Raw genomic sequence first — 26,426 nt, 5'->3', positions numbered from 1 at the left:
AATTCGGTATATAATATTTTCTGTTGACACGTGTGGAAAATGGATGAAATCGGTTCACAACTACGACAATTTCCCATATAACTCAATTTTGAATTCCATCTGCTTCCTTAACTTTATAAGATATACATTATGAACCAATGAAGAGAGCGAAATAAAAGTTTACATAAATACTGTATATGATCAGTGGCATCACTTGTGAAAAAATTGTTGAAATCGGACTATAACTCTTCAATGCCCCAGATATCGAATTTGAAGAACTCAGTGCCTTATGGTAATTTTTCAACGAAAATATCGGTAAATCTCTCAGATATCTTAATTTAATTCAGAAGAAATCTTTGTACCAGAAATGGTTAAAATCTGGTCATAACTTCCCCTACCTCTCATACACCTAATTATAGGATTTTCAAATTGGGTCAAATTGTGTGTTGTCTTAATAAGAATATATCAATAAATTGCGAGAGTATAAAATGTTCAGTTGCACCCGAACTTAGCCTTTCCTTACTTGTTGTTTTTGCTTTTCATAAGAAGTTGGTAAGTTGCATCAGCTGATGATCCTATTTTTTAGTAGCGACATCTACCGTAGCTTTTTTTATCAAAAAATTCAGTCAATCGCAAATAAAGAAAGTATATATAATTACAAATACGGTCTTTATCGCAGAGTTGTATTTCATATTCAAGTCGATTAAAATGCAATTAAAAATAAATGTAGATTTTATTTTGTAAGGTAAATCGATCTTAATAAGCGTCGAGTTAGTCGAGCAGAGGCCGGTTAATTGATCAATTAGCTCATATGTGAAAAGGCGATATAAATTGAGTCAATTGAGATTCTAATTGATTCACATTGTTTGCTTTTTAACTGCGTCCTTCACAGTAGTGACTAGAAACTTCAATAACAATTAGATATTGGTAAAAATAAATAATCAAATTCAGTGAATATTTGAGAGAATATAAATAACTCTGGTTGATGTACTCATGTCTCTTCGACAGTAATCAAAATCTATTAGAGGAATCAACTTAAGTTCAGTTAGCTATGAATCAGACTATTTTACGTATTATTGAGTGATATTTTTTTATTAAAATAATTAATTAAAAAGCTTCGTTTAATTTAATGGACATATATAGTAGTTCATGAGCATACAGTAGCCATTTTCTGATTACTTTCTTAAATGAATTTACAAAATTTAAATGAGGGAATACGCATAAAAGGCAGACGTACCTATACATTCATGCATACTTTCTGTCTGCATACCGCAATGACTGGACAATCTCATTCTTTGTATAACATTCCATTTTTTATGGTCGTCACATATAATTATACACAGTCATAAAGGAATGTTCGTAAATGCCCAGTAGGAAAGTACACACATTCCCAATAAATGTATTATAGTTTCTGGAAATACTCGTAAATAAAACCCACTGTATAGTTTTTCTATAGTATATATTTTATAATTTCTGAGTTGACAAATGCATACGAAATATCAAATAATTCACGAGCGATATAGCTGATTTATTCTGATTGAAATCCCCTAAAATTTTTTGAGTTCTTAACCTCAATTTTGTCCACTAATTTAATTTCCGACAGAGATTGTACGTTTGCAAATATACTATATGGCTGTCATTGGTGTTGGTGACAGCGCAGAAATTGCGACAAACGGAAATGTTAATAATTTCCAAAACATTCTTGCACTGCGATTTTTCTCGCACAATTAAGTTTTTAATGGCGCAGTGACACGCTATTATGAGAGACCATTTAAAGAAGGATAAAGGGTGCTTCATATGGAATTACTTTTATGATAAAGTAGAGGCATGATGAATTACTGACTTTAGCTAAAATTTCACCTTAGACTTTAATGAGCTTTGGTTAAAGAAGGGTGGTATGATACTTAATACAGTCCACAATATAATCAATTTTTGGACCTCAGTATGAAGAAAATTACCTAAACGATGATATTTGATACCAACTTTAGTTTGGAGATGTTTCGGGGAGGATATATGTAGGAGATCTTAACGGAAATATCAAATCGTCCATGAGATGCCATAAACCTTTAGAGAGATTAGAAAACACATGAGGTGACCACATGAATGCGAGGCGAGATTTAGAAATATATTTTTTAAGAGATTTGTAAACATTTTGGTGCAGTATTAGTCCTTGTGAAAGTACAATCAACTTAAATGTCAAGATCATGTGTTCTCTTTGACAGCTGGTTTGACATATCCTATAGGGTTAGGAAATTCTATATACCTAAAATAACACCCTATATATATTTACTTAGAAGAATGTGGTAGTTATGTCTTTTCAGAGCTATTTGTATATTATACAATTAAAGGAAGAATTGAGGTTGGTTCAAAATTTACTATAGACTCATAATTTTCAAAAATTTTTCTTTAAATAATTTATATTAAAAAAAAAAAATTAAATTTTTTCTTAATATTTGTAACCTTAGCTTACTAACAATTCTATTTTCAGCAAGACAATGCATTGAATAAATTTACATATGCATATGTCTACATGCAGTTATCAAAGTTCCACACACATTATGTTTTGAGCCATAACGGCCATAAATTCTACGAAAATATTTCTTTCATCGGCTCTAAACAATTTCAGTCGCCCCTAAGTACAATGTCATACACGAGGAGTGTTGGTCATAATGTACAATTTTGTATGTGTTTTAGCTTCTTTGGCTTCAACAACTATTTATCCACACTCCCTCTTTCTGCCTCTCTATCTCTTACACTCATGACTTCCGTGCCGGCACTATATGGCCTTCTGTTGGCTTGTTGACCGACCAGCTGACGCTTCCGTAATTTGGTCAAGTAGTGCAAATACTTTTAAGAATTCCAACACAGACGACACACACACACACAAATAAACCGCAAATGCACAGTGAGTGACAAAATAATAATACAATAAATACACACACACACACATACACACTGGTGTCTGTATGTATTTGGCAACAACGAATTTTCAATATGTCTGCACTCTGGCTACACTGGCGCAATATTGCCACGTACACATAAACATACATAATAAACGAGCAGTTGAACGCTTGAAGCGAGAAGTAGCGGAAAGCGCCAGCTTGTAAGGACATGTTTCAAAGTTTCTTAATTACACAAAAAGTTGTCCTTTTAATTTTCACTAGTTGTTTGTATTTCTCATTTCACTATTTTTTTTCGTTTTTTTGTTTGCTTTCGCTTCGGGTGGATTGTGTTTGTTACTATAAAAATGTTTATGCTTTTTTAATAGCTGTTGTAAAGCGATATTAGTAGGTTACGTCGCTCTAAATGGCATTACAATTTATTTAATATTTTTTAATTAGTTTCTTAGAATTTGAGACCTCAAATTCACTGCAGACCACTTGACCTATCGTATACTTATTAAAATATATCGTTCTTTCGATGATTGTATTCCACGGAAATTATCCTACTTCAAGGACTCACAATCAAGAGGAAGCTGGAATTATTTTTTTGTGTTCTGAGGCATCAACACTATTGCAGTGACGGGATGGATTGTTCTTCCGGATGAAGTATTCTCGGATCGAATATTTCGATAAATTAAAACCACGATTAATAATCGATATATTTTTAAAAGAATTAATAGTTAAAATAAATCTATAAAATTTCGATAAATTAAAAATCGATTAATAATCGAAATATTTTAAAAATAATTAATGACATCGATTAATAACACTGGTTTACAGCAAAAATGTTCCATGAACGCCACCATCCAATTTGTATGTGAAATGACTCACTGATTTCGAAAATCGAGTTAATTTTTTTTTTATGGATACGTTTTTGAGATATTTGCAATTTACCTTTATTCGACCAAAAAAAAAAAGGTGTCTTCATTTAATAATGTATATCTCACTGACCAGTTGAGCAATCTTACTGCAAATTATAGAAAATAAAAGTGAATGAAATTTCCTAAAAATATTGCCTACTCCATTTTGCCATAGGCCTTATAATTTCTGAGAAATTGATTAATCACTTCGAGTTTTTAAATTTTTTTATGAAAAAATTAAAAAAAAATAAACTTTGGCAAGAAAAAAAATAAATAAAAGAATAAAAGAAACTCTTTGAACAATCCTGGAATGTCTTTGCAATAGCATACATTGTCTTCCTTCGAAAGAGAAAAGAAAGAAAGAGACGAAAGTGACGAGCATGGCGAAAGGTTTCACCAGCAAATGCAATTAATTGAGAATCGATACCAAGGTTTCTGGGACGTCGGTATGATGGGTGACTACTGTTGGTTTCTCATAAGAGAAACCGATCCTAAACTAAATAAACGACAAAACAAAACACATAATCATTTCGACTATAATGTAAGAACATCAACTTAAGACAAAAATAACACATTCTTTTAATATACATTGGGATTTGGCGTTGCAACCGTTTAGCCGGTTATAGCCGAATCGACGATAGTGCGCCATCTCTCTCTCTCCTTCGCAATATATATTACTAATATATAAATAAATGAGTTTATAAAAACTAAAAACGACATGAAAATTGACTTTTTACTTAACAGAAACAGCGCATAGCCTGATATCCCACCCCTACTTTACACACTACATACGCATATACGTATACATTGACTTTGCGAGACTTGGATATATTTATTTGATCATGTACAACTTTCCTATTTATCCATGGATTTTGTTCGTTGGTAGCTTAATTTTTTCTAAAGAAACAGGACTTCATATAAAATAAAAAAAAATTAAAAAAACATCTTTTGTTTTAAAATTTTTTTCTTGCCAAAGTTTATTTTTTTTAATTTTTTCATAAAAAAATTAAAAAACTCGAAGTGATTAATCAATTTCTCAGAAATTATAAGGCCTATGGAAAAATGGAGTAGGCAATATTTTTAGGAAATTTCATTCACTTTTATTTTCTATAATTTGAAGTAAGATTGCTCAACTGGTCAGTGAGATATACATTATTAAATGAAGACACCTTTTTTTTTGGTCGAATAACGGTAAATTGCAAATATCTCAAAAAAGTATCCATAAAAAAAAAATTAACTCGATTTTCGAAATCAGCGAGCCATTTCACATACAAATTGGATAGTGGCATCCGAGGAACAAAAAACAAATTCAAATTTGTGATCCAGTGTAATCAATACATATCCAAATTAATTAATTGTTTAAATGTATCAATAAATCGAAAACAATGAAATTCGATAGATTGAAACATCGATTAATAATCGATATATTTTGAAAATAATTAATAACTTCGATTAAGAATCAATATATTTCTAAATTAATTAATATTTAAATAAATCGATATCATTTCAATAAATTAAAACATCGATTAATAATCGATATATTTTGAAAATAATTAATAACTTCGATTTAGAATCAATACAATTCTAAATAAAATTAAATACCAAGAATCGATAACTTTTCGAAATATTAAAACATCGATTGATAATCGATATATTTTCAAAAATATGATTAACTTCGTTTGATGGTCAATATATATCTAAATAACTAACTTTATTAACATTTTAGAAGAATTTATACAATCATTTAATAATCGATAATTTTTAGATACATACATTAAAATATCGATTCATTTTCAAAATATTTAAAATCATCACTTTTACTGATGGAAGTTCACGACGATCTCATTGTCTTTCTTATTATCTTTCGGGTCTTTTACTATAATCGGATTCAGTAGAAAATAATTTTGGACACCGGGGGTTTTTTGCTCCCTGATCTTAACTGCAGATGAGGTGAGAAAATACTACAGATTATTGCGGTTACAAAATAAATTAATTTAACTTAAAATAAATGAAAAGAAAGCCTGAAGTAATCCCTCTTCCGTTATTTAAATAGCGAGAATAAGCTCCGTCTACCACTGGATTAACATTTCACACGATTGTTATCTTTATCAAGACCCATGTACATACGTACATACATATATCTACTTGTTACAGACTCACAAGTAGATACGACAGTGTCAAGCAGACACCATTAAAGCACATTACAAAAGCCTGAGTGCTTTGGACATTAACAAGGCATTAAATCGGTCGGTCGACTGCTTAAACCGTCCAAGCTGATAATATTGCGAAATCCGCGTGAATTCGTTAATACAAGCAGACACTTTTATTTGCCGATTTCCCTCCATTTGCTGTGGTGTGGTGTGTCGTTGTTTTATCACTTTGCACGAAGCACATGTGCAATGTTCAATGACCCAGTCAATTGCGGCGCATTTCAGTCTTATCCTTTCGCACATCAACTCAGCGGTTGTTGTTGTTGTTGCTCGCAGAAGTCGTATTTTGTGGCGCTCATCCACCGAAAGTCGTCGTTAAGCGTTTGTGTGTGTGTGAGCGGTTGAGTGGTGAAGACCTTCCAGCGTAATTGCGCTGTTTATGTAACAAACCAATTAAGCCATTCGTTGGCAGTCAACGTATTGTCTCACTCGCTGGCACCGGCCACAAGTGCAACAATGGCTGACTTGTTGCTACTGCGCAGCTGTGTGTTTGTGTTTGTTTGACTGCCATCGGCGTTGATATGCTGCAAGGACATGGCATTAAATTCAGTCAAGAAATTGAATCGTTGGCAAGTCAAATTGGCGTCGCTTCATCGCATGCTGTTGGACACGGCTTTGGAAGTACATACTCTCAAACAGGCATATAATTATACTATATCCGAGAGTATATTCATACATATTTACAACTAATTTGCATGTGTTTACAGTCCATTATAAGCATGTTCATTGATCTGTATATATGTGTAGACATAAGTGTATTTTCATTTAAATATATACATATACATATTTGCAATTCCATCCATGAAGGACCATTGTCCATTTACGCTGCTACATTGTAACTGTCCTATGTTCAAGCATTGTTCGTGTAATTTGCGATTAATGTTATGTCTGAATTTTTAATAAAATAAAAAAGGTACTGACGGCATTTGCGAGCTATAAAAATACACTTTTCTGTGTACCAGTACATACAAAAATATATATATAATTCCAAATGCGTGGTAAAACGTTGCTTTAATAATTTAAAACTTTTCTTTAAAAGTTCTTATATTAATATGTTGGATTCACTGCTCTAGTCGCTACAGATTATCTCGCTTATGGTTTAAAGGTTTTAAGTTTGACTAGAATTTATAGTACAAAGTTATAGATATATATCATACATTTTTTATCGATTATTTTTTAGGTCTTATTTACAGCGAATACTGAGTTGGAGTCAAATTGAAGAACTGAATGATCCCTTCGTCTTTATCTCAATTGTCCATGTTATCTCACTTTTATAGCAAAAAACGTATTTGCGGAGTATCAGCGAGTATCCTAGATACACTTCACTATTTTTCCACATTGCCCTACAATTTTTTATATTATTGGTTGAGATGTATAATTTTAAGCTGAGAGCTTATCAAAGATTTGTTTTATTCGTTATATTCGTTGAAGTCGATAACAAAACCACCGAAGAGTTTAGGCACAAGGTCTTCAAGGCAAAAATGTTGAGGTAGTCACGAAGCACTATTGCACCATATAGTTTAAGACTGCTACTACATTAAATTAACCAATAGTATGGAGAACTTCGAGTTAGAGCAGTTCGAGTTATGGAAGTTCAACTGTAGTTTTAATTTTAAATTAGTCGCTAGAAATCTACAAACTGATTCATTAGACCCGTATTTAATGTGATTCGCTCAACCTCTTTACACTAAATTCAATAATCTTGAAATAGTATCAAACTAACCCCGAAATAGTTAATCGTTGCTACAATTAATGATTATGTCACAGCTCATTCAACCTCGTAATATCTTTATGTTATACCGTAGCGGACAAAAAAACGGGACACTTACTTGCAGTGACTTTTTAATTATTTTCCTGAGTGTACACGTCATTGCAAATAAAATGGAAAGTGCAAAAATGCCAAAATTGAGTGAAATTGATAAAAAAGCAATTTTGGCTTTGCGATCTCAGAAGTTGAGTATACGAAAAATTTGTGAACAAATAATGTTTATTTAGACTACTATCAGTGTTTTCCTCAAAAACATCCAAAGACTGGGTCTATAAAACGCAAAGCTGGCTCCGGACTCCCAAAGAGGGCTACCGTCAAGGATGACCAACCATATTAAGCGGATTAGAATTCGGAACAAATTCAAAATCGTTGAAGACATTAGAATCGAAGTTCGGAAACTGAATGGAACCGAAATCAGAACACGAATTGTACTATGGTGCCTCCAAAAAGCCGGACTAACTGGCCGTTGGCCTTCCAAAAATCCAATTTTTTCGGTAGAAATGCGACAAAAACGTCTCCAGTGGGCTCAATTGCACAAAATTTGGACCAAGGAGTATTGGATAAAATTCATATTTTCAGATAAATTCAAAACTAATCACTTCGGTTCATATGATATGTCGCACGTTCGCAGAAAAGTTCGTGAACGTTTCTATAATGCATGTGTCAGAAGTACTGTTAAGCAGGGGGGACAATTGCAGAGAATTGAAAATATTTTGGTATCTCTATCATTATTACTATTTTCAACATAAAAATTCGAGTTTCTATTGAATCTCGTTTAGTTTTAAGAATATTTTTAATAAATACCATATTTGAAATTCAAATATCGGAAATATTTTATTTTGGCTTCTTATCGGAAATGAAAAGATTTATTTTTAACTGAAGTATTTATTTATGTTGGAAATAGTTATATAAATCTGGTTGCATAACATATGTATTTTATCATATAACTCTTTGTTTTTAAAGAAAATAAAAAAAATCACACATTTCTTGAGTGTCCATATTTTTGTCCGCTACTCTACCTGGGATTTTATTTGGAAAACTATAGCATACCTATCATGAACATGAGATTTCTACAGTAAACAGTTTGTTGCCAACGACGAGACGTTTTCAATAGATATCTCTTTGGAATAAATTACTCTGAAATCACAAAGTAATTAATCCGGAACAATGTAGACTATACCACTGTAATGATTTTGCAACCAACTTAAACTCTGACTCCTTCACTATTAGCAGGAAGTAACGCTGTGGTGTAGTGGATAATGGAGTAAGAAATAAATTATTTACAATCCGTTGAAGAGCTTTCTAGAAGCCAGCACGCCATATTGACGAAAAATATATTCGTCTCCCTCTCTTATTTTCTCTTTCTTTCTTTTTTCACAAACTTTGCTCACTCAATAAATGTATTATCGCTTGAAATCCAAAGCGAAATATTGTTAATTGCACTACTATCAAAGCAACGACAGCATAATAAATTATAATAAGTAAATTAAATTGCATAAGCAAAAGTAATCCCATTATTTGTGAAAGCATTACATTTATGTGTAATCATATCAATAAAATTTTGCACATGTCGAGCTTAAAATTTTAAACGATACCTTAATCTTAAATTTCTTTTACTATCTTCTTTGCAATTTGCATAACATAATATGCATTTAAAGCAACAAATAATAAATCCTTTCCATATTTACTTAATGCCACGTTTCGTATTATTTGCGCTTAAACTCATAATTTCAAAAGAAATAATTTGATTTGCATACAGAAATTAATTGGAATTTAAGTTAAGGCTTTCAATTATCGATAAAAATCGCTACGAAATATGAAACTGATATAAACAAATACTGGTGCATAAGATAGTAAACAAACAGTGTTGTTACAATAACAAAGCCAAATACATAGTTTGATAACATAAATCTCATTATTAGTAATTTTGGTTAACTCAAGTTTTCGCATTATGAAAAAATTGGAGAAAACGGAATTCCGTGTGATAATAAAGTAATATTTATTGACAAAAAAATGCTGCTAATACCAAAAAGTAGCTTGCTGAGTGTTTTCCGGTCTGTGCGCTATGCGAAGGCTCTATTCATGAGGAGGTTACCGCTATAATGGGTATATCATCATCATCACCATCATCATTTGGCTCTCAGCTATCTGTGAGCTGAACAATACGCCTCCAAGCTACACTCTCTTTTGCGGTCTCTTTCCAGTTTTCCTGTTGGAGCTTCTTCAGATTTTCGTTTAATTCGTCTCTCCATTTAGATCTTGGCCTTCCTCTTGCTCTGCCGTTGATTGCTTTCGTGTCCAATACCTTCCTTTGAATCCTCCATTCTATGTCGTAGCTATCTTTTTCGTACCGTTTTCATAAATTGCACCACGTTTTCACCTTTAATTAGCTGGTCCATCTTATCTACCATTCATCAGGTCCGATTCTGACTGAGCAAAACATTTTTGGAGAATTTTTCTTTTAAAGGTCATCAATTTTGTTTTGTCTTTTTCGGTTATTGTCCATGTTTCAGCTCCATAGTACAAGACTGGTGGTTTGCATGGACGGTTAATTAGTTTAACTTAAAGAGTTTTATATGAGAGGGGAACGATCTATTTGCTGCTTGAATCCTGTCATCGATTGTAACGCTCACGACGTTGTCTGCTCTAAGCTTGGTATATAATTCTCGATAACAACTACAGTGTAATCCATTTATAATGGACTCGCTTAAGATGGAAACTCTGTTATTATGTACCTGTTTGTCAAGTCCCAGTTCAAACATATGTAAAAAACTCGGTTAAAATAGACTCGGTTATAATGGACTTCGGTTATAATAGACAATAAAATCGGATTTTGTCCATTATAACCGAAGCTTTCAAAATAAAATTTCAAAACAAAGTTGGCAATCAGTTGGCAATAAGCACAATTTTGTACTTCCCCGAATTCGATCAAGAGACACAATCAGTCTCTGCAGCAGAAAATGTTCATTTTTTCTTGTAAATAAGTCAAAGAAGGCAAACAACTTCTGCGGTGAGCTGAAAGTGACGTTCGTTGGCTATTCATTGAGAGTTGTTAATTTTAAGAAAAATGTCGGAAAAAAATAAAAAGCGAGCATTTACTTTCAAGTTGATGAATTACTGTTTAAATGGTTTATTTTATTTTTATTCATAAACTTTATTGCTTTAATAAAAAAAAACATTGAATTTACTTTTTGAGTTAAAAATTTTATATTCTGATTAGATGGACACTCGGTTATAATGGACAATTTGACATGGTCCCGTGGAGTCCATTACCGGATTACACTGTATAATGAATATCAAATCAGGTTTACTTCCTTTTGGATCATTATACAAGTTTCTCGTGTAAAATTTAATCTTTATCATTTGATTTAGTAACCAATAATATAACAATAAAATTACGAATACGATTCAGAATTTTCAGTAGATATAGCAAGTACACTTTGGCTTTTGAAGAAAATCAATACAAGTACCAAATTTATATCAGAACTTGTATTTTTATGGAAAGAATTTCTACTGAAAGTTTCGAAGTTTATTTACTTAAGATATAAATTAGATAACTTCCTTTTAATAGCCACTTCTCAACCAAATTTTATCTACATATAAGACTTCAGCATGATATACATATGTATGTCTACCAATGGCAAGCCATGGTATACTGCTGCCATTACAGCAGGTATAATGTGCTCCTGTCGCATATCAGCAAAAGGAATTGCTAATTGCAGTAATATTAAGTTAAGAATACACACACTATCTTATCTCAATAAGCAATTTCGCACAACGACTTAATAAATTTTAAATAGTCATTATTTGAATTGGCGAAAATATATGTATACGCACATAATAAAAGAAATTTGTAGGCGTTTAATGAACATTTGTTTGTTGAAAGTTAATTATTTAACTAATTGATTACTGCACACGAAGTTCAAGTATAGTATTAATAGAAGTAAAGAAATTCAAATAGATAGATATAGATAGTATTCTAAAGAAACTATATTTTAATTATCAAAATTATTCAAATTAAAAAATTAATGAATTAAAGAAATGAAAAAATAGATTTACAAGTTTCATAGACGAACTAATGTTGCTCATACGCCCAGGCGCAATCAAGTCGGAGTTAAGCAATTCGTTAACATGTAGGCTCGTTGGAATATACTGAACGCTAATATGATATTGACAAAAATCACTTACAGCTCAAAGAAAGGAGGAGAAGAAGAAAATATTTATTTAAACCAATACTCGAAAATCAGAATTTAATTAGGTTAGGTTAGTTAAGGGGTAGACCTCCGAAATTGCAGAGAATCGCACTTGGACAGATTCGACTGTGCATTGTGATATCCTAAAAACTCCTAACAGATCACTAATATCCTTATTATGTGACAAAGCGCTTGGACTCTGTAATAAAATCGTTAAGTCAGCTAATGTCGATTCCAGTCAATTCACTGGATTCGCCGAAGATATGCCTACTGAAGTGCTTTAACCTAAGTCTGGCGAATGCTTGGCATTGAAGGAAGAATTGCTTGGATGATTCCTCTGATTCGTCTGACTTGATCTCTAGCCTCACGGCGTGTGTTTTTATTAGGAAATGACCAGTAAGCACATCACTGTTACGCTGGTTGTTCTCCAACGTTTGGCGAGCTCACTCGAAGATAATGAGTGCAGCGATCTAGCGCAAGTGGACTACGGATTGCCCACACATTTCCACTCCGGCGTCAATGTTGCAAGGGTGCTCTCTCTTGCAAGCTGATCCGCTTTGCAGTTTCCAGCGATTCCGCGATGACCTTGTACGCACACAAGTTGGATTATAAAGTAGTTCGAAGCAACCGATAACAATGTTAGGCACTCCTTTACTAGCTTGGAGCGTACTGTCATCGAATCCAAGGATAGTATTTCCGCTTTGCTGTCGGAGTGAATACCACACTTCGAAGCAGTATATCTTCTGCAACCTCTGCCTGAAAGACGCTGCAATGGTCTGTCAGCCGAAAACTGGAGTTAATTCAGAGCTTCCGGCAGAAATTACCACCTTCCCCGTGAAGAAGCTCACTGCGTCTCTTCTCCATCGAGTTCTCTCCTCCCACTCTTGAAGGTATGAACTCAGTGAAGAAACCGCTAGGAGACGGTTCTGCGGTGCAAAGGTATAGAACAGGGATGCACGCTAAGTGACGGAGGATTTCAGAATGTCCGTGTTTCTGACCCTTCGTTTACCCAGCCTCTCTGAGTCTAATGGCGACATTTGTCGCAATACACCGTTCTGCTACATCTACGAGTGTAACATTTAAAATGGCATTTAGAGCCATGGTTTGTGAATAAAAAATAAATAAAATTGGAAACATTAAGAGAATTTAGACAAAGCTAAAAAATTTACTAACATTTCAATGACTAATGCGTCTCTTCAACAAAAGTTCTTAGGCAGAAGTAGACAGATATAAGCAGCTCAAATCTGCCAATAGATGAAGTCGACCTTCATATACCAGAACCTAAAAGTCACGAAGAGGAATATACTGGTCTCACTTCATCTCATTCGCACTTAAATGGATACATCAGTTATTTAAGGAATTTTCTTCCCTATCCGAGTACTCATATTATCTTTAATATTCTCAAATTCCCCGGCTAAATTGTAATATGTAGATTAATAACTACGGCTACCTCATCTAAACGACTCCCCTTGCCAATTTTATATTACCTTCTTAAAAAAAAAATTGACTAGACGTAGCAACAACTTTAATACTCTACATATGTACATAGATTTCCAGAGTATTTTATTTCCATGACTTCTGCATTCAAACCTACCTAATCTGCTTTTCTTAGTTCAAAGGCAAACTCTTCATTTGTTTAGAAAAGTTTTAATGCAACTATTTCATAATTACATTCTAAACATCTAATTAAAGTTAAGCAAATTAAATTATTTACTCTGAGAACGCTTTGTACTCTAACTCCTGCTACTACACTTTACCCTTTGGAGCAGCACTCGATTACTTGCAGCAAAACGCTTTCAGAAGTGTGTCTGCTACTTTGAGTAGTTCTTTTTCTTAATTTTTTTTTTGGGAAAAGCAACAGGTTTTTGTCATAAAACTAAATTAATTACGTTAATTATATAACTAATTCATGCACTTGGAATGCGCCCACTAAATGGCTAAAAGGAGAGTACTTAAAACTCTGCAGACATGAAAATGGCCGAAGATTCTTTTCTATTTGCTCTTTTTAATTATGAAAATACACACATACATACATATGTACATATTAAATGCTATCGCACCCAGTGGAATTAGACTATAGACAAAAGAGCAACAGCGCTGCCATAAAAGCAGATAAAACAAATATGGATACTCAAAAGTTTGGCAATTAACGCCAAAAGGGCTGGCCCAAATTTGAGTGGGCAAGTAAACAAATACAGATTAAACAAACTAGAATAATGATGTGTGTAACGCATTTTGCGGGCGTCATTACACACACGAGAGAGAGAGAGAGAGGGAGAGAGCGCTCAAAATAAATATTTGAATATGGAAAAGTTTGCATACATTAATTGTTCTATGTATGCTCAAAAGCATATATAATACCTAGAAGTGTTTGTTTGGATGTATGAGTGTGTGTGTGTCCCTGTCTGCATTTTATCTTGGCTGCGTTCATAAACAGTTATGGCCAAACAAAGTCAACATATGCCGCTCAAAGTAGATTATTGTGCCAACGGCAATTATACTTATACTAGTATGACAAACATAATAAATACTGTAATGGCCGCAAGGATGTTTGTCAAAACAGCGCCACAATTATGTCTGCTGCAACACTTGAACAAATCAACAGGAAAACACATGTTGATACACACATATGTGTTTACATACATACTCTTGTCTAAGGACACACAATTTTGCTTCATACTTCATTTCAATATTTTGGCCGTCAATGCAGTTCAAAAATATTCTTAGAGTAACTAAATAGAAATTTTGCACAGAGAGCCTTAAGTAGCCTTCAGGTTTCAACAACTTTTTAGAAAGAGATTAAATATCGCAACTTTTTCAAATTTTTCTTAATAGCGCTAAAATCGGGAATGTTTGAAAATAGTTCTCCTTAGGGTCAAAATAGTCATGGCAACAAAAAAATCAACTTCTAACAAAAATAAAGGCTGTTATGGACCCTAGTTTCTGGAGCCAATTCGCCTCAATCAACTCACGGCACCTTCCTGAAGCGCATATTTCAGTTACGAGAGAAAACAGAACTCACAAAGGGCTAAATCTGTCTGGTGATAATTAAGCGCTACTTCCTGTTTGTGACTCTTGAATTTCGACAATGTTTTCGTCAACTTAGAAGTCCTTTACTGAATGTCTTATGCTTCTCGAACACTTGTGTTCGCCATAAATTAGATTTTCCAGACTCTTCTGTACTACTTTCAATGATTTCATAGCAGAACTTGTAGGAATACAACATTTCAAACAAATGGGAAAGGCTTTTCTAGCATAAAACTATGGAACGAATACACTAAAGGACGAAAGGTGAATGGGTGAGATTTGGGAAAGTTTTGTTTTTTAGAAAAAAAACATATTCGTGAGTTACAGATTTTTTGAGAGTTGTCCGGGTTCCAGAACAGGCAAACAATCATTTGTATAGACCATATGAAGATCGAAGCTTCGAAGATGATGAAAACAAAAACCAACAAAATAATTTTCGTTTACTAAAAAGGGGATCGACCGAGATAGCTGAAATTTGTGGACATATACGAAAGCTTTATGAAAAGTGGTTGCCAAGTGAGTCAACAATCGATGAAAAACAAAAACGAATTGAGGATTCTGAGCAGTGTTTGGATGCGTAAATCTCAATAATTTAGAATTTTTGCATTTGTAATTTTCGTGATATTTAATGAATCATGATTCCACCGATTCATCGCGGAGTCCACTTCGTGGATAGTGGATATAGTCAACGAAATATGTTATAGCCTTTTCACACAGCCAAATTAATTGATCAATTAAAATATTAATGGAGAAACCACTTTTTGCCCTTCTCACTACCGGCTACTCGATAACCGATCAGCTGATATACAACTTTGTTTTTGCTTTTCATAGGAAGTTGGTAAAAGTCATCAGCTGATTGCTATTTTTAGCGACATCTACCGTCGTGTAGTGTTAACAACAGCTCGCATATAAAGAACGTATATATAAATACAAATACGGTCTTTGCCGCAGAGTTGCATTTCATTTTCAGGTCGATTAAAATTCAATTAAAAATTAATGTAGTTTTTATTTTGAATGGTAAATTGATCTTAGTCAGCGTTTTAATCGAGCAGAGGCCAGTTAATTGATCAATTAGCTGCTGTGTGAAAAGGCTATTATGACACTTATTTAAATTAATTTCATGTACTATCATGGAAGAGGATAAATCAAAAAAGCCTCATAAAATAAATTTTGGGCACAGTCATTTTTGAAGGTAATCTACCGTTTGCCCGATGTCTTTGTATTGAACCACATTGATCAACGATTCTCATCAATACACTTCTCCTTTAGGTGTTTAGTTTAATATATATATGTATATACCATATGCGATATGAAGCTTTCTAAACATTACTAAAAATTAAATTACTAAAAATCTTTCTAACATCAAGGACCGCCCTAATTTAACATACACTTATGACATTATGCCTAGTACAACACAAACTAGATAACATACTCGTGTACTAATTTAAAACTATTGGCCGTCAGTTGGCAAGAAAGTAACACCAACTTGTGGCTGCCTTCGAAAAGTTTCTTGCCAACTAAAACTAAACGCAACAAAGACGAAGTGGCATGAGCACTGAAATAATCGAACTAAACTTTACTAATAAGAAGGCAAACGCTAACAAAATTCTTTTGACTAAGCAATTAAAGCAGACCTTGAACTTCGGAAAACTTAATACGATATTAATAGTTTGGCGCACACCGCTTTTATAGATTTAGGGGAGAAATATGAAAAAAAATAATGAAATTATGGGGTGTAAAGTGAACATGTTTCTTCCTGCTTTCTAGGAAAGCTTTTGTCAAGTGTGTGTGGTAAGGTAACAAGGAAAGGATAAATCGTTGATATAAGTTAATAAACTTCGACTTCGCGAAACTCAAATGTCCATCACTTTGTATGAGTGGGAAGGGTATAACTATGGGTAAAGAACTAATGCTTCTCGAATCCCAAAGGTATATCACTTCATATCATTACGAGCATGGAACGAAAAGTGTTGGCTGACTAGTTCATAACTAGTTGATTTTACTACAGGATTTGTATACCGTCATTTACAATTATAATAATTTTTTCATTATCCACTTTCTCAATTTCATTTTTTTCTACTTCGCTGATATTACACCTCTCAGAATTGTTTGTGGTTTCCTACCATTTAACCAACCATTAACTTTTTATGCTACATTTATGCCAATAAAAAATTCCAAACCAAACATAAAAAGAAATTAAAAATCAATCATGTAAACAAACAAATGCCAACAATTCAAGTGCGCCTTGTTTGATTTCGTTCAAGTTGACATTTTTAATTAAATAATTATTATATATGGCATTGTTGTTGTTGGGCATAAGTGTTATTTATGAATATGCGCGTACATATTGACTGGGCAAATTGACTTATTTATTGTATTTGTAGTTAAATAATTGGTTAAATTAATTTACTACGAGTATCAACAAGCGAAGTTAACTTGTTTCAAATAAATATGTACGCTTAAATGAACAAGATAATACGTTTTTTAATTAATGGAAATATAAAAACGAAGCGACATGCAGAAAACAGAGGCGCAATTTTTTTAATATTTTTTTTCAACCACTCAATTAATATTTTTTTATATTTATTTTTGAAAAAATAATCAATACATTTATTTAATTCTCCTGCCATCAAAAAATCACCAGTTTCATTAGTTCTATAGTTCTTTCTATTATTTGGAGTTCTAAACCAGTTTTTTGTTAAATGAAACTCACAACCATAAACTAACATCAGCTCAATTTGGATGTCCCTTCGTTCCCTTTATTACATTTCAATATTATTAGAAATGATAGATGAATTTCTGATTCATAGAAATCGCATCCAGCGGGGGTTCTTGGGGCTTTGAACAAGGAAGATTTTAAGGTCTCACCAGGAGAATACTTTCATAATACCACCTTTCAAAAAAACATGAGAATTTTTCAGGCAAGAATGTTCTACAAAAGATCCATTGCTTTTGTTCGAGAAATTTTACACTAAAAAAATTCAGACCATTTCCGTCAAAGAAGACGGAGACGGAGAAGAATAAAGACTTAACGAGCTGCGCAAATATCTTTCTTAGGGATACTTCGCGATTAGAATACTTTGGGTACCAGGCTACAGGGGAATAGGAGGAAATTGGCAAGCTGATGAGCTATTTACGGGACCGCTGGGCCTCAACTTAGCTTAGGCAGTCACTAGCACTGGCAAATAGCAAGAGGTCAAGGGAACTCTTCACTTGTAGTAAAGTTCATATTTTCCTAGTCAAAGAGATATTAACTGTACACGGATGCCCGCGGTCAGACCAAAAATTTTATCGGATGCGAGCTGCATAAGCTGCTTGGAGGAGTACGAGAAGGAATGCCCTACCTTTTTAAGATCTAGGCAAAAATTTCATGGATCACAATTTGAACATGCTCGCGAATTAAAAAAATCTTATCGCTATGTCGATTCCTAAATCTAATTAAGAGGGTACATTTTTGGCGTCACAAAATACGATCCTTTATAGTCTAAGTGAGTTTCGTCCTGTGGGGGATAGCCATAAAACCTAACCTAACCTAACCTATTCATCTGACGTGAAAAGAGAACACCGATTTTTTTAATTTTTATTCAAAACTAGCAGACCCGGCCACACGTTTTGTGGCTAAGATATACAATCAATCTTGGCTTCGATGACGATACAAAGGTCATTACAAAGTCGAGGTTGATTTATGTTATTCAGAATGATGACAACTGATGCTACTTTTAAATGTAAAATTACGTGGTGATAATCTAGGCAATTCCATTGATTATAAAATCCTTTGGGATAGTTGGCTACGTCATCCTAATTTGTATCTGTATTAGCTCTCCTGTAACGAAATTCTAAATTGTCGCATTGACATCGACGACATCTTTATTTTTTGCGTTTGTTGATTTCAATATTGGTCGTTCACTCAGCCAATTATGGGTATTATATTGTTGTTTTATGTCCGGAAAGAGACAGAAATGTTTTTAATCCATCGAGGTGTCAACTGTGACCTTACCAGTTTCAATATCTAGCAACTGCTTCTACAATCACAGTTTGATCTTGTTGCAAAAACACTTGGATGTATAAATAAGCGATTTTTGTGCGCCGTACTTCCCAAATTATCAACTTGCATATCTGGAGAATCTTCGCTATAGCTCTATTTTTGGCGAGTTTGCAAACTGGTGTTTCGTTGATTTGCAATTTAGGAGTAATTTCAATGCCGAATGTACAGTTTGTGCGCCTACTAACAGCTAGCCAAGTTGCCCCTATTCCCGTTATGCTTTGATGGTGAAAATGAGTGAAATCGGTTCAGCAATTACCACGGTCCTCATATACAATATATGATGATTTTCGTTATTCTATTCTTCTCTATGAATATATGGGTCAGTATTGTGTGTTATCTTAATAAAATTACATCACTAAATTGCGAGAGTATAAAATGTTCAGTTGCACCCAAACTTAGCCTTTCCTTACTTGTTACAAATTGTTTTGGGCTATCCAACCTTATACAATTGAAAAATGGCAAAAATATTTAAAAAAAGCAACAATGACTACCTTCAAAATATTATTATTATTAGTAGATTAGAAAAATATGAATTTTAGACTTTTTCAGGCAATTTTTTTTAAATTTCCGTAAGAACCATCCTCAAACCCCCTGGAATACACACAAAAAGAATGAGTGAAATCGGTCCAGTCGTATTCATTCTATGTCGTGACAACGGAAACGGGTTTCATTTTTATATATATAGATAAGGCTTCATCAAGACTTAATGATCCATAATTAAGTATTTTCACACCAATTTAGGATTATTTAGTAAACTTTAGTATCTACCTGCCTAGTGCCAGCCTCGCTTATCTGAAAAGCTTGAAACTGCAGTATAATCCATTATCCAATATTTTTGTCACTAATGTACAGTCGAAATTATTTTCATACCGTCAATAACTTTCCATAACAAAAGGTCATTCGGACACAAATGCGCAAACGCGCTTAGCCAACACCACCAACAACTTAGCTAATACAACACGAGAAAAGCGCATAATTTCGCCGACATTTTCAGACGACACATTTTGCGATCCTAATTTGCGCCCATTACGCTTTACTTGAGCCATTCTAATGAGATGCGCGGAAGGCGTGTGTGTCAATATGTATTTAAGGGTCGAATATAAAATGTCACGGCGCGCTAAAGGTTCAAACATTTACATATGTATGTATGAAAAAAATCGAGGGAAAATTATGCAGATTTACGCGAACAAATGACGCAGAGCTGCCACTAATGGAGAGTGGTAGGCGCGCCCCTACTTACACACAACTATTTACGATTTCAGCGAATGTCTGTATGTATGTATGTAATTGGTACCGACCTGCCTCGTAAATATGACCTTAAATGCTTTTATCGAATGCCATCAAACACTTATGCCATAAATACGTAAACGCATAAATAAATCGATCAATCAATAAGAGAAATGAAATCGCGCGCCTACAAACACACTTCAAATGCCACTTTAATGGGTGGGGGGCACAGAGCACGAATAAGAAAATTATTACCGCACTTTTTTACTGCATTCACCATCAGTTAAGTTGACTGAACGAGCTGTGCTGTGCGTTGAATTAATTCGCAGTTCGGCGCTTCAATTGAGCTATTAAAAGTGCGCAGGAGAAAAAAAGCCAGCTGCGAGCAAGTGAGCATGTGCTCGAGAATGCCACTATGCCTTGACATACTACTGACTACTGTGCGGGGGGAGTGATTATGCTAAAACTGAGTGGAGTGGAGCTGGTTGCCTGGATGGTTGTTGGCTAAGCTAACTGCTAGCTCTGTTAGAAATCGCATTAACATAGAGCAGCGGGATATAAATAATTTATGAGGCGTAATAAATACATATGTAGGAGTGTGGCAACTAGTAAGGTTGAAGCTTACAGCAGTTCAAGACTAAAGTGGAGTGCGCGACTTGGCATTGCTGTGCAAAGCAAAGATTGCTGTTAACGTGACATTTTGTACTTTTTCTATGATCTTTAGTGTTCTTTCCTATTTGCAATTATTTGATATTTCTATTTAAATGAGAGTGGCTTGATAAATCAGTAAATTTTCAAATGAAATTTATACACAAAAAACATAAACAAAAACAGAAAAATACTGAAAAAACCGAAAATAAAATTTAAAGTACAAAAAGTTAAATTATTTGCTTCAACTTTAAAGGAACGTAAAAATACAACTCATTCAGTTAAAGTTGAGTTGTCTTGTGACAGAGCTAAAAATTATGTTTTCTTTATATTTTAAACTCTCAAGCATCAAGTAAGAAATGGTTTTCTCCTGATTGATTAAAAATTTTTCACAACCAACAGTATATTCTATACAAACCACTTGTAAGTTGTCATTTTCTAACAGGTTGAGTTGTTAACTATAGTAGCAAGTTGTAAAATTTCAACTGAAGTGGAGTTATAAGGGCACCAAGTAAGAAATTGTTGTTGTGATAGTTTCTCTTAATTGAATAAACAATTCTCAATATCAACTGTATTTTCTATGAGAACTACTGGTAAGTTGTCACTCTTTGAGATTGTCACTCTTTGAGATTGTAAAATTTCAACTGAAGTTGAGTTATGTTGTAAATTTAATTAGAGACAATCGAAAACAATAGTACGATAGTCAGAAAGGTTATCCAATTCCACAATTCCGATGCTCACATACCTAAAAACACAGTTCGCCTTTCAAGTTGTGCGTTGTTTTATAAAATACAGATAAAGAGAGGGGTCGTCGACTTCAGGTCAATAATTTCTTTAGCTGCTCCTCATAGTTTATACAATTTTGTGTTACCAATGTCTGTCAAGAAAAACTCAGCAACTGAAACCTTCCAATATTTTATAAAAATTAATTATCAGACTATTCAAACCACACTCGTAACTTTATTTTTACTTGTAAGTATTCCCTCACTTTCGATCGATTCATGACGATGTGCATTTATTGACATTGCTGCTTGAATACAGCTGCGTCTTGCGTCACCAATCCATTTGCTCTACACACCACTCCATACACCGCTGCTACTCTGCTGCTGATAATGATGATGATATCGACAAAAAAGTTTATGGCTTCCATGTGGTTCAATTTATGAGTGTTTACATATCTACAATGTGCTATATCATTATGTATACATATACATATGTATAAATGGTATTTATATTTTTTATCACCGCTTTGACACAGCTGACATTCAATATTTAAAATAAAACTGGGATACATGGGACACAATCTTCGATAATTAAATCGGAGGACTTCAAACGATTCAAAGCAAAAAGTTCTCTTCTCAGTACATGGCAGGTCACTCATTTGTTAAACTTTAGTTCCCTTGCTTTTTATAAGCCCTAGTTGGATAAAGCGATACTCAGTCTCAGACTTTGTCTTGGCCATGGTCTTTTTATGTAAAACAGCTTCGAGCAAGACTTCTCATGGAAGTACTGGTTTATGTTATAATTTCGGGAAACTTAACTTGTATCTTCGGTGATACTGTAGTTCTTAGTCTGAAGGTTAGAATATCTGTAATATGATGGTAGTAGATTTATACAGTAGCTGTAGATTCTATAATTATTTAGTTTTAAAAGATTTGAATTAAAACAATTAGGGAATGTATAAATTTATATACTGATCTGACATCATTTTGAAATATCTTTCTTACGAAGTGGTTTGGACAGTTTGGACAGTAAGAAACGAAGATTCTTATGTTTTTTGTATGAGGGTAAGGTGAAAAGATTCCATGGTTTCTGATAACAAATCCCCAGGACTTAATGAAAATGTTCTATCTGACTATTTGACGATAATCCTGCAATGGGTTCCAGTACAGAGCGACATTCCAGAAACCTGTCAAGCGGAAGCACTAGTCAGACCACCTTACAAATAAATTCCGATAAAGAGGGAAAATACTTGCTTCTAACTTTCTCAATAAGCAGACAAACGTGTCCTCAATAGAATAAGGGCCGCACATACATTTTTTTGAGATATAAAAGAGACGACGTAAGAATTCTGTTGTTTGGAATCATTGTCCGATTTGTAGGCATACCTGTGGATGCAAGGCTTTGCACAGGAAAAGAAATACAACGATAGGTCACGATTTTCTTGATGAGCTCTTCGAAGTTGCTTATATAAACGTTGTTGAATTGAACACCTTTTTCAAGACCACAGGATGTGTCAGAGAGGACATGGTAGTGTAAGCAGATTATAGTCCCGGTGTAGTCATAATGGGCCTTTAAAAGGCCTAAATGCGTCGTACGACATCCACTTTACCTAAAACACAATTTTATTGAAATAGATCAAGTGCGAGGTAGCATATGAAATGACACAGAATAGTCTCGATATATGGGCGTGGCAGTCTATACCAACCTTCACAGTATATAAGAGTACCAAGAACAGACATCTAGAAATCAATATACTTTATTATCCTTATAATTTTGATATCCTATATATCGGTTTTAGACGTCTCAGATTTTGACACTGATAACAAAAGGAAACTAACAAAAGCGTATAAAAGTATGAGCTTCTTCGTGTGACCAAAAAAATCTCCACTAAATTGAAAATTGAAAACAGATACGAGCACTTTGTTTATAAACACGCATACACAGAGTTATTGGAAAAACCTCACTCACACACAACGACACATACACACAATATGACTTTCGCACAGCAGCTTGCGGTTGTTACCGCCTTCATTACAGTAATCTGCGGATTATGCCATTCACCAAAGACAACTTTATAGACAGGGCGACAAGTAAAGTAAAGATGGAAAATGTGTGGTAGAGATTACCTGTATGAGGGCTGAGGTATTTTCACGATTTTCCTGCGCGTGCAAACAACTGCTTACACTCCTCCATCGGCGTCGGTGAGTATGTATATGTGCCACCGACTCGTTTTCAGCTCTTTCATCATAGTACCGTTGCAATTTATTGAACGCGTTTACCAAAGCGACGCGACGCAGGTGTCACAATTTCCGTTGATATTGTCATGCGCTGTCTTTGGCTTGATTAAAAATTTCCCGCTATACGCCAGTTACCTGCGTGGTGCCACCTTGTGTGGGGGGTATAAGGGTGTAAGGGTGTATAGCGAGTATTCCAGCGCACATTTTGTATTACCGTTATGTGTGCTTCATCAATTTAAGTCACCATATTTGAAGCACAGTTTGTGGCGCTGCAACGAAGGGAACAAAGTAAAGTAAATAAATGAAGAAATAAAAATAAAAACAACAACGTTTTAATATAATAAATAACTCTGCATAAACAGTTATAAAAAATTTGATAAATACAATTTGTAAGTCCAACAAAAAAGAGCGCAAAAAAATTGAGACATCCGACCGGAGATTGAAGTAAGTTAGCGCTGAAAGAGGCTGCACACAAAAGACCTGCTCTACTACGCCACTTTTTGCTGCTTATTAAATGCCATGAGTGTGTGCTTATCCGTTGCGTCGCTTACGCTCAGCTGCGCTCTGGCGGCGTTAAATACTGTTCATTAACGGTAATTGCCGTGGGCTTTAAATTGATAACCTCAAATTATTTGCAACACTTAATGCCATCAAAGGTAATGAGTCAGCTGCATTGCATGCTTTTCTGTAGGCTTTTGGCTGCTTTCACCTATTCTTTATGTGTGAATATGTATGTTTGAGTACTTATGTGAATGTATATATGTATACTTTGTCGAATTTGTCCACGGCTAATTAGCACTTAATGCTGTTAGGCATTTCCGGCGCAATTCAAGATACAAAAGCATACATATAAATTATATTACAACAACAACAGTCAACAAACACATCTAAAAATATATATACACGCTCCTCATCCGCTCTTTAGCAGCTTACTTTTGTATTATTAATGATTTCACACTAACATTTTTGTGCTTCAAGCAGCAAACCTGCCTGTGTGTGCAGGCTTATATAAAAGCAAATATAGCAACAACAACAACATCAACATCATACAATATTATTCATCACCCATCATAACACTCACTGATCGCATTAGTTATGTCATCCAATAATAATAAACGCCATTGTAGTAGCAATCTCAATGAACACATTAGATAATACTATTTGCTATTTGATTTTTGGTTACGTATACGCCGTGGCGCCCTTTGATTGGCGCAGCATTATTTATTACTGGCGTTAATGTTTAACGGCGCAGCACAAAGTCATCATCAATTCAATGTCTTATTATCTAATATATATTAGCTATAAGTAGCAGCTTCACAATGGTATTATGTATAATAATAATGAGCTGAGCGACATGAGACTAATGATGACGGCTTTGAAGGGCGAGCACTTCATGCATACCCTCATGTGTGTATAATTTATCATACAGCATATATTCGGATCAATTAATATAATATTCATAACTGGCAGTTACATCTTTTCTGTTTCTTTTATGTCTTGCTGTACTCTACAAATACTTGTAGGATATATTTTTTTAGTCCACGAATGGTTGATTGATTTTTGTTCGAATCACCACTCTCCAAGTTTGGCCGAATCGAAGGGGGTTAGTGAAAAAAGTATGTATGTGATTGGCGTTGAACCGTTTAGCCGGTAATAGCCGAATCGATGATAGCGCGCCACTCTTATCTTTCCTTCGCAGTTCGGCGCCAATTGGAGATCCCAAGTGTCACCAGGTCGCTCTCTAGCTGGTCCCTCCAACAGAGTGGAGGCCTTTCTCTTCCTCGGCTTCCTCCGGCAGGTACTGCATCGAACACTTTCAGAGCTGGAGTGTTTTCCTCCATTCGGACAACATGACCTAGCCAGCGTAGCCGCTGTCTTTTTATTCGCTGAACTATGTCAATGTCGTCGTATAAATCGTATCGTAATCGTTCCATCGTCTGCGTATTCGCCGTTGCCAATGTTCTGAGGACCATACATCTTACGCAAAATTTTCCTCTCGAAAACTCCTAGAGTCGTCTCATCTGATGTTAACATCGTCCGTAGAGTTTGATTTTGGTTCGTCGAGAGAGGACTTTACTGTTCAATTGCCTACTCAGTCCAAAGTAGCACCTGTTGGCAAGAGTTATTCTGCGCTGGATTTCGAGGCTGGCAATGTTCTTGCTGTTAATGCTGGATACCAGATAGACGAAATTATCTACAACTTCATAGGTATGACTGTCAACAGTGACGTGTGAGCCAAGACGCGAATGTGCTGAGTGTTTGTTTGATGACAAGAGATATTTCGTATTGTCCTCATGCATCTGCAGACCCATTCGCTTTGCTTCTTTATCCAGGCGAAAAAAAACCGAAACGCGCGGTTGAATGCTTCCGATTAGTGATAAAAGTACCTTTTTTTAAATGGAGCTTACTAGCTCACTAGATGACTCTTACTTTTTACTGTTACTGTTTTTTGATCACACGTGAAGCCAATTAGATGGAGCCAATTAGATGGAGCCAATAGATGGATTTTGTTTTAAAAAAATGTAGGGGTTGCCACATATTAACATCTTTCCATTTGTTGAACTTAT

General features: G+C 34.4%; 1 protein-coding gene across 5 annotated transcripts in view; it reads right to left on the bottom strand.

The window, feature by feature from the left end:
- The window catches only part of LOC105212012 (uncharacterized), a 463,761-nt gene that overhangs the window by 333,757 nt on the left and 103,578 nt on the right, over positions 1-26,426 (bottom strand). For all 5 annotated transcript variants that reach the window (XM_054232153.1, XM_054232157.1, XM_054232154.1 and 2 more), the window contains one exon: positions 23,749-24,128. The gene's annotated coding sequence lies outside the window, so the exon portion shown is untranslated. The remainder of the gene's footprint in view (positions 1-23,748; positions 24,129-26,426) is intronic.

Source organism: Zeugodacus cucurbitae, chromosome 5, assembly GCF_028554725.1.
Source record: "Zeugodacus cucurbitae isolate PBARC_wt_2022May chromosome 5, idZeuCucr1.2, whole genome shotgun sequence".
Taxonomy (NCBI): domain Eukaryota; kingdom Metazoa; phylum Arthropoda; class Insecta; order Diptera; family Tephritidae; genus Zeugodacus; species Zeugodacus cucurbitae.
The sequence above is the reverse complement of the archived record's forward strand: the minus strand, read 5'-3'. Positions and strand labels throughout refer to the sequence as shown.